This window comes from Lepisosteus platostomus, chromosome 4, assembly GCF_059453375.1.
Source record: "Lepisosteus platostomus isolate fLepPlt1 chromosome 4, fLepPlt1.hap1, whole genome shotgun sequence".
Taxonomy (NCBI): Eukaryota; Metazoa; Chordata; class Actinopteri; order Semionotiformes; family Lepisosteidae; genus Lepisosteus; species Lepisosteus platostomus.
The window spans coordinates 47,631,879-47,642,128 of record NC_142614.1 but is presented as its reverse complement, the minus strand read 5'-3'; the positions used below and the strand labels follow the sequence as shown (position 1 = coordinate 47,642,128).

At 40.3% G+C, this 10,250-nt stretch overlaps 2 long non-coding RNA genes across 2 annotated transcripts; both read left to right on the top strand.

The window, feature by feature from the left end:
- The first annotated feature begins 266 nt into the window (after window positions 1-266).
- LOC148673304 (uncharacterized) lies at window positions 267-2,176 on the top strand. Its single transcript, XR_015936191.1, has 3 exons — window positions 267-416; window positions 824-1,009; window positions 2,059-2,176. It is a non-coding gene; the product is annotated as an uncharacterized LOC148673304 (long non-coding RNA).
- A 1,914-nt stretch (window positions 2,177-4,090) lies between these two features.
- LOC148673303 (uncharacterized) lies at window positions 4,091-9,483 on the top strand. Its single transcript, XR_015935983.1, has 5 exons — window positions 4,091-4,228; window positions 7,089-7,200; window positions 8,099-8,201; window positions 8,616-8,716; window positions 9,091-9,483. It is a non-coding gene; the product is annotated as an uncharacterized LOC148673303 (long non-coding RNA).
- Window positions 9,484-10,250: the final 767 nt, after the last annotated feature.

Here is a 10,250-nt window from a genome sequence, read left to right as displayed (position 1 = left end):
AAGTGGGATTTAGATCCAGTTATGACCATAAGTGAGAAGAGATGGGAGTTCATGCCTAGTTATTTAGTAAACATAAACTAATTTTCGACCATAGTCTTTTGATGTTGTTAAAGAAGGGCTAAGGCATTAGAAAGCAAGGCATTAGCAGGACACAAGTGCCCTGCAGACTCCAAAGTTGTTACAACGCAAGCAATAGCACCTTGGTACAGCTTACTGTTGTAATTCAGCACCTAATTTCTACTGTTTTGTCAAATTAATTTGCCTTATTCTTTCAAAGACTGTACTGTGTGGAATGGGGGAGCTACACATTGAGATCATTCATGATCGAATAAGAAGAGAATATGGCATTGAGACTCACCTTGGACCACTACAGGTGGCCTACAGGGAAACCATCTTGCAGTCGGTTTCCACCACAGGTATCACATTCACACCTCGGCACAATATGCCAGTAATATCTTCACTTTGACAGGTAACAATTGCTTGTGCTGTACAGTATATCAGTGGACATCAGTTTCTTAGAGGGCTCATCATTGATAACATGTCACAATTCCTCTTCACAAGGATATAGGATGTGTGTTCTGCAAAATGACTGCAGGTTTTTTTGGTGTCTCAAATCACATGTCAGCATTTCTGCCTGGTGTGCATTCCAGCCAATATTTATGAAAGTATGGATTGTTTCTTTTTTCTGTGTCTGTTAGTAGAAAATGCTTTCGTTTTTTTCTTTCATTTCCCTACCCTCTACAGAAGCTTGACCCATTCTAATCTGCTGCAGAGCCTGCTGTTCTGAAACTATTCCTGAGTGTCGTCGTTCTCCCTTTGTCAGACACATTGGACAGAAGCATTGGAGACAAGAGACACCTGGTGACAGTTGAGCTGGGAGTGAGCCCCTGCGCAGAGGGTAGCTCCACTGCTGCCCCTGCCATCAGCTTTGAGGACAGTGTGGAAGAGCAGCTTCCTTTGGATGTGAAAGAGGCAGTGGAGAATGGAATACAAAGTGCTTATCTCCAAGGTAACGGGGCTCTTAAATGGATTTGGGCTATCAGTGACAGGCAGTTTTCTTTGGTTATTGAAGCACCATTATTTGGGTCAGTTTCAGATTCTGATACCAAGAATGGTTTCCAATATAGAGGATGTGTACTATAGCTTGACAAAATGTCCAAAAAATGTTTATCCCATTTGATATTGCAATAATAAAGTCATGTATGTGAAGGCTCACCTTGAAGCATTGTTTTTAAGCACTACAGTTTGCATAAACTCTGGTTGTTTACATATCTTTTGTTTTGAACAACTTTTCATTTAACTTCTTAAGAGTCAGTAGTGGAGATCAAGTTCTGGTGCTAGGGTGTCAATTTTTACTGACGTGTTTGAAATAGTGATGTACATTCTGTAAATTGTATAAGTCCTCTAGAATTATACTTTCATATGTTATGCTGTCTAATTAACTAAGGTAAGGAGTATTTCATATTTATGGTGTATACACAGCTGAAGAGAGGTTCTGAACTACTCAGCTTGAATTAGGTAGTGTTAAATGATGATGTATGGGTGTGAAAGCTAGACCCTGAAAAAAGCTGACCGAAAGAGGATGGATGCTTTCAAGCTATTGGTGCTAGAGAAGACTGTTACGGATACCATGGACAGCAAGGGTCACCAATAAAGAAGTTCTGGAGCGCATCAAGCCAGAAATCTTGCTTAGGGAAAGATCACCAGACTCCGGCAATTGGAGAAAGCAAATATGCTTGGAATGGTCAGTGGAACAAGAAGACGAGGCCACCAAAGAACGCGGTGGCTCGACGCCAACAAAACGGACACTGGTTTAGCTATAGAACAGCTGAAAGGGAAAGTCCAAGACCGGAAAGCGTGGCGAGAGATGGCCTATAGAATCGCCGAGAGTCGGATCCGACTGACCGGATAACATCATCATCATCAAATGATGATGTGGATGTGTAGGTGCACTGTCAAAAAAGCTTCTAAAAAGCTGCAATTTTACATGTTTGTCCATGTGCTTTCTACATATGCAGCCATTTCCTGATTCTCCAATGCCATTCAAAGTAATTCCAGGTCCACTGCTGGGGTTCCCGGTGCAGGATGTGGTCACTACAGTTTACTCTGTCAGCATACAGCCTGGGACATCAATGGCCATGGTCTCAGCCTGTGTGTCTCGCTGTATGCACAAGGTAACATTTGCTCAAAAGGAAAAGATGAAGACTAGGATAATCATGCAGCACAATACAATTTCTTCAACCCGTTTGAAATCATGATGGAAGGCTCATTTCTAGAAAGTAGTCCCCTAAATGAATAAACCGATGAAAGAAAACATGAGAGAAATATATGTAGAAAGAAAAGTCATTGCTTATTGCAAGACAGAAGTTAAAGATGCAATTGTTAAATGTTCTGAGTAGCCCAGGGCACAATACATAGAGGTTAGAAGTGTTGTGCTGTTTTTTACAATTGGCTTTGTTAGACCAATATGCTAACAACAAAATCAGTTTGTTTTCTTTCAATTTGATTTAAAAATACAACTCAAATATCAAATGCTATATTAAATGTTTATTGCTGCAATTTAGTCTTAATCTATTCAAATTTATCGATGAATAGACGGGCCAGAAGACTGGGTTTTTAGTGACAGAATAAATGTTTATATTTTTTATAGAACATTTAAGCTTGTTTGTCCTTCAGGTTTCATTACAATATGGGCATTGTTGTTTAAAAACATATTTAACAAAGTATTCATCAGGAAACAATGGAGTGTGATGGGAGTGAACATTTCTTTACAAAAACGACTTTTCTTTTGTTCATCTTTCTCACAGGGTTACTTCAAAGTCCTTTGCGCTCTGACATCTGGCACTGCCACCTTCACACTGGAACTGTCCAGCTACGAAGCCATGACTGCCCATGATCAGAACACCCTTCTCAGCCGAATGACAGGAGTGGCATGAAGCCTTCAGCCAAACATGTTTGAAACAAGGAGTACAAGAAACTGTTTAACTCTTGAAAGCATCAGGCTCATACAAAATGTAAACTGGGCTTTGTCTTTTAAGAAGGGGTTGAAAAGACCTGCATTTCCTTTCATGTGTTGTCATCCATTTTGCTGCAGGATATAACTTTGGAAACACACTAAACTGACTTCAAAGTTTGGAATTACCAGCTACAATTCTCTTAATAAATTATGTACAAAAGCTCTAAGAGTAGGATAGGTGATTGTTATGGATAAATTAAGATGTACTGAACAAAGTAACATTTTACACAAATCAATAAAAAATTAAAATGCAGAAGCATTAAAAACGACCCCAAGAAAGCTAGTGCCTTCTTCTTTCAGTCTTATTTCCACAGTGGAGTCTTAGGTCATGGTTGAACTGAGTTTAACGGGACATATTTTAACATGGAGTGTTGCCAGGGCTGCAAATATCAGTACCTCTTCCAACAGGAGACACTTTAATGTTCAAATGCGGGACTTTCTGGGTCACAAGGGTCGGCTGGCAACCGTACTCGCCTCAAAAGCAAAGGAGTCCTCACGCGTCATTCTGTTGCGGTGGGAGACATGAGTGAGCACAGTGTTGATGAGCAAGTTGCTCAAACCTAACGTTTCCGAAGGGGTGGAACTGCAGTACGGGAATAATCACGAGGGTGGAGCATCGATAGTGTTACACCGAGATAACAGATTTGCAACTTTTTTTTAGTCAAGAAGCAATACAAAGAAGAACAATCTTCCACTCCTCCTCACTGAAACATTCACCGCAGTGGCAGCTCCTCCACCTTCTTCATCTCAAAACGCGACTCTAGCTCCACAAAAAAGATGAACGAGGTCGGATTTTGTAATTGGAATTGCATTTTCCAAATTCCAAAGTTGCAAATTTATTTTTATTTCTATTAATAATGTTTAATCTTCGGGTAAAATATTTGTTTCACCGGAGCATTTGTTTTCAATTAACCTGAACGTCATTTTCGCAGATCGCGTCTTATATAGGTCACGTGCTCAATCTGTAAAGCAACACGCAGCGATCAGCGCGTCATCTCTGAACTCACAATTGCATTATTACTGAGAGAGTGACGGATTGCTCAAGGGGTTAAAATGATCGTAGTTTCTCATAGATTATTGCTTTAGCTCATTCTCTTCGTCAGGGCATATATAAAAAAAACGTATTGTACGCCCGGTAGTAATGGTCAAGAGAGTGGCAAACTATTGCAGCAAAACCTTCCCGGATTAGGAATACCGCAGCAAAGCAGAAAGGTACCTATAGATTTTAGGAGTAGTTACAGTACCCTTTAAGAGAAGTTGCTTTCACTGAGACTTTATCTGGTATAACATTAGTGTTTCACTATTTTTCTATTAGTTAGAAATAGTCTGGTATAATATTTTAAAAGTAAATTAATATGACGTGCGTGTAACACAAGAACAGTAAACTATGGTGCAGAAAAAAAACTTGCATGGCAGCGACAGTCTTTTATTTTTGTGCGGTTACTGCGCATCTGCAACCCTGCAACTTGGTAAAGATCAGGCGAAGTGTATTTTCTGAATTGGACTGCTTGTTTCTACACTGTGTAACCAAAGTGGTAAAAAATACTGTTTTTTTACATTGGGTGTCCGCGGAAATCTGTCGATTTTCCGTTACGACCAGCTTCAGTAAAATGTCGTGCAAACGGTGCCCTTCTACACGCTACTTTGTGCAGAAGGTATGCAGAGGAAGAAGCATGAGAGCACCAGAATGAGCTCCCGTTTAACTATCCTGAAAGCAACGAATTCGTTTGATAAAAATCGATGTGTATATCAATGAAGATGTAAATTTGTACAGTTCAAGATTTGTAAAAACGTGTGGGAGGGCATGGGGGTGTAGCGACGCTTTCCAGCACGTGGTGAACCGATGCGACCGCCTGTAAGAGATGGAAGTCGCAAACGCATCATTGTCCGAGGATCGGAGCAACAGAAACGTTTTTTTCAAGCGAAGCAGTATCTTCATTCATATTTTTATCAATAGAAATACAAACATACCCAAAAACGATATAAAAAAACAGTGGGGTGTGAATTCGAGCACTGGTCTTGTTACTTTTGAATGTGTGCTTACTTCATTCACCTACTGTAAGACGTTTTTTTTACACCAGAACCACACATCGTATTAAGAAAATAAATCTTTCCCGTTAAACATCTAGTAGCCAGTTCTGTCTAGTTCTTCTTGTGCCAGTTCTTCTACAAAACGTCACCCATGTCATGAAATACAGTACATACTCTGTATGCACAATCCGTATCTCTACTGAATTTCTTTCAGACTTCAAAGTACCTTTTTTTCTTTTTATGTTTTATGGTCCCAATAAATTAATTCCCTGATCACACTGTCTTTTCTTCTGATATTGCCAAGTTTTTGTCCTTTCTACCAGATTATGAACAGTGCATGATAAGGCTTTCTAGTAGTCTCACCTTGTAGTCTGTTTTCAGATCTGACCTTAAGACCCTGGCAGTCACATAGATCTTATGATGTATTCTGCATGTTGTCTTCTGTATATTGATTTATTTGGTACAATGATCTCTCCTGAATGTGCACTTTCCTAAGAAACAATGTTTTCTGAAAACTGCTATGTAAAATAAAGATTAATAATCGGTATACATATCACATAGGTAATATCAATCGCCAGACAGGATTGTACTATAGGCATCCAGGTGTTTATGATGATTTTTTCATGTTAATTAGAACAATAAAATTACAAACAAAATGTTTGGGTATAAAACAAGAAGTGTGTAGCTTACTCCCTTCAGCATTGAAGCAATACATAAGGTTTGCAACAGTAGTAAAATCTCATTTATAATACTGCATTCATTTGTATTCACCATAGCTCTAAACTTACATTAGGTAATTAAATGTTCAGACTTTTATAGTTCAGTCGATTGGTGAATCCATAAAAATGAAAGATGTGAGAGATATTCTAGTTTTTAAAAATCCAAGGAGTGTAGATAGATAGGGTCAAGCAGTTTTTGTAGCAAAAGAGCCACAACTTGAACCTAAAAGAGAATTAATTCTTGAAACATGCTGTGGTATTGATGCTTCAATAAAATGGCTGGGCTGCTTGTTACTTTGGAGAGCTGTGGGTGCTTTTAACAGGATTCCTAGTTAGGTGTCTTAAGGCCCAATCTGGGCTCCTTGAAGTAGCAGCTAGAAATGGGATCTATATACAGTTAGGGGTGGCTTCTCTTTGTTCTTCAGATTACAATCTGTATGTCTAATATTTTTTTTAAATCATCAAGGAGCTGAGTTGCATTAACATTCATCTTTTATAAACATGCTGCTTATAAACTCTGCAAGTACAAATCAGCAAATAGATAATATTAGCAGTAAGTACAGCCCCCTATTACTGTTTCTCCAGTTGTAAATTATAGAATAGAACTGCCTGCTTAGAGTTTGCTGCATTTTGGTTTATGAAATCATTAAGAAGAGATTTAGGACAGTCTATACAGGTCTGAATGTTTGTAATCACATATTTTTCATGTTTGATTTATACATTCCATTACATCTGTCAATATGCGATGTTACTATTGTAATGCTTGAGTTGAGTACAGATAACACATCACAACTCTTTGAGGAGTTTTGCTTGAGTGTCAGTTTTAATACTTGTCATTTTTAAAGTAGCAAATCAGAATAGTTTGTAATGAAAACTGTGTTAAGTAAGTAGACTGGATCCAGTGATATCACTGTCCAAATTTGGACATTTTATTGAAGCAAACAGGATTTTACTGTTTGGACTCCTTGGAAGAGAAGGAGATTACATAAGCTACTACTGTTCTTGAGTCCTCAGGTTCATGTTCTCAAAAGAAATGAAAGTAGAGATGATGAGCTGAGAACTGTACTTAAATTGAATACAAATTATCACTATATCAGCTGTCTGTCAACATGGTAGCTAAAACTGATCTACATGTTTTAAATGTCTCTTGCACTCTTTCTACATCAAATATTTAAGGATATTCAGATTCAATTACAGTACATGGAAATGATAAAATATGTAAATTAGTAAAACATGCATTTGCTACAAAAACTGCTGTTTTTCTGGAAATCAGACATTGAGGATTAACAAGCACTAAGAACTTCATTGTTCCTGCCTCTCAGATGGACAGAGATCCCTGGTCTCCCCACCTGAGTGGCTCCTCTGAGAAAGACCTGCAGTTCACTAGAACAATGAATATAAGTCAGAAAAATGCCAAACGTGCCAAACGCATTGGTAAGTACCTGATTTATACTTTCTAGACTATTAATTTCAGGCTGAGTAATGAGTTATGAACTGTAGTTATCAGTGTGTATACAGTCTATTTTGAATTCTTTAGCTAATTCTGAATCCAGAGAAAAAGGAGTAATTTAGGCTTGCATTAACTCCACCAAAATCATTCCAAATATTTCTGACCATGGTGTGGTAAAGGAAAGTGAAGTACATTTCCCTCCTTGTGTGAGGAAAAAGACATGTGCTCCTGGTAGGGAGTAGTCTGTGTCAGTAACATGCAGTATGTTGGCAGGGCTGGAGGAGGTGAAGTGGGTTGTGCGTGTGCAGTGCTATATGCATGAAACACCAGGCACATTGAGAGGTCTTGCATGATTAGCAGTTGCTGAACAAAAAGATTTTCTGCTGTCCCTGTCAGAGCTGAGGATGTGATCAAGATAAATTGAAATTAAGACTAAATTAACAGAGCTTTGATGGGATTAACCTGCTTTGCCAATGTGCACTGATTCCCATTATTGGTGTTTGTGTGGTCACCTGTTTTGTTGATTCCTGGCTTTTCAATGCATCTGCCCTCTGCTGCCTCTATTTCTTCTCCCCTGTCCCAAACTCTGTCATGGCAAAATACAGTAGCAGCTTGTTCTGAACTTGGCAGCAAGCTAGGGAGTAAGATTATTCCTCTTCAGAGACTGATATTTGTAACTGATCAGTATTAAAGCAATGTTTCTCAACCCTGCTTCTGGAGTATCTTTTAGTTTTCCTTCCAGCTGGTGGTACAGTGGTGAGCACTGGCTCACTTCCTGGCGTGCTATCTGCAACACTAAATTAAATAAAGTGGTTAGAAAATAAATGTGATCTAGTTGCTTTTTTTATTTTTCATGAATGCCTTTCCTACTGTGTCCTTCAGGTGAAGCCCTTGAGAATTGCCCTGTGCTAACTAAAGCCACGCTTGTGCGTTCTCGCTGCTTCTCCAATGGAATCAAGCCTGTGCCGCCGAACGCCCAACCCAGGTCTGTCCATGACACACGGCCCTCAGAAATGTACACATTGCAGACACATTCAGAGCAATTAAAATGCTGCCTTTACAACTCAAGACGGTTGTGGCTTTCATAAACAGTGCACTGAAGCTCGTTTTCCAAACTTGTTACTCAGTTTTTGCTTACTGCCACACAGGTAGCCTACTACTTTTAGAAACATCTTTTCTGTTTTTTTGTGGGGGCTGGAGTGAAGAGTGTTGATAAAATTAGCTTGTTGTTGTCCAAGCTTGCATCTTTTGTGGTTTTATGTGCTTCAAAGCAGGACTGTGAACTTGGCAAGGGAGTGAACACAGTTGACAACACTGCTCGAACTCTGTAAAGATGACAGAGCAGTGTTTATCATTTTTTCACTTTTCTCCACTGTCTCCATTTGTGTCTTGCCTGCAGGTCCGATAACTCCCCTTCATCAGTAGCAAGGCCTCGCTTGGCTGGAGTCCCCTCCAGAAGGCTGATGGCTGCTTCGAGAGTGGAGTACAGCCCCAACCAAGGTGCTGACAGCTGGAGCTGCTGGCCTGTCATTTGTTTGAATGTGTTTGGTTGTGTGTATGAGTGTGTGCTGAGTAACCATCTGTGGGACTGGGCAAAATGGAAAGTAACCTAATCAGTACAGCTCTAGGTTTGAGCAATACAGGACAGTAGAGGTTGAAACTTCCTGTCTGCTGGGACTCATTTAGAGTTAAAGAGATAAAGAAATAAAGAACTTGCCTATTTTCCTTCTTGGTCGGTTCTTGCATTTGCCCTCCTTGTGTTGAGGTTGGTGCGAGTGTCAGTGTGTCTGCTACTGTGGGCTGTGGTGTTGTGAGATTGGTGAAAAGGGTGACATTTCTGAAGGGTGTTGAGAAATTTTGACCTTGTTTTGCAGGGGTGACCTCAGATGTGAGTGAAGTGGGACAGCAACTGATCTATTCTAACGGGCCTGCTGAGCCTGAGGAGGACAGGCAGATAGTGGTGTCCCCTCCTGCTGCCAGACCCCCGGGCCGAGTGCCCCGCAGAGTGTCCAGAATCCCCACATGTGAGTCGGCAGCACCATTGGTTAAGATGTCACTAATGATAACAGGGACTGGTACCAGAGTTACATACTGTACAAAAGCTCACTGGTAACAAAAACTCTCTCATGGCCTGTAAAGAGGGATTTATTACAGACTTGATACTATTTCTTTCTGACATCCGACCTTCGTAACTGTATATAAAAAAAACTTACCTTTTTATCCATGATCCAGGATTCTCCAGCAGCATTGAAAAGAAATGTTATTATAACTAATCTATAACAACTAATCTGTTTCAAAGACCTTTAGAACTCTCAAGGACTTGTGAACTGATCTGTAGACAATGGGCACAAATCAAGCCGCGCTAGAGATAACAGCACAACCCAGGATTTATTGAACTCTGAGGTGTGGCCATGCCAGTTCACATTACTGTACACATTACAGTTCCAGCTGTACCAACACACCAACAGATGGCGTGACAGAGTTTTGAGTATTGGGTGTGAAGTTTTGGTTCTGTAAGGCAGTAGATCATCAGGTGACAAAAGCTCACAAGGTGATGATATCTCCAGATTCACCGAGAAAATCCCAAGGAGCTCCTTCAGAGTAAGCAAACTCATTTGCAGTAGATTCTGGCCAGAATACAGGTGGGTTTTGTTTTTGTTAACCCCAGCAACTCTGCTTCCCCCACCCAGTTATCCCAGAGCCTTGCCAGCCCCAGGTTTCAGGGAAGAAAGGGCTCCTGAGGATGTCACAGAACAGTGGTGGAGAGGACTCGGACATGCAGTTCCTGAGCCCCACCAACCCTTCTGACAGAGAGAGAGGTGGAAGACTGGTAGTGGTTACAGTCAGGTTGATTTGCACAACTTGACTTCCATGTGGTGAAAGAGCAGGGGACTTGATGTAGTGTTTTAGCAACAATGGCAACTTGTTAGGAAGACTGCCATCCTGACTAACCACTACAGCCTTCACAGTAGACAAGCAGTCCTCACCCTTTATTCTTCTTAAAGGTGAAGTGGAAATATAGTTTCCTCTCAGA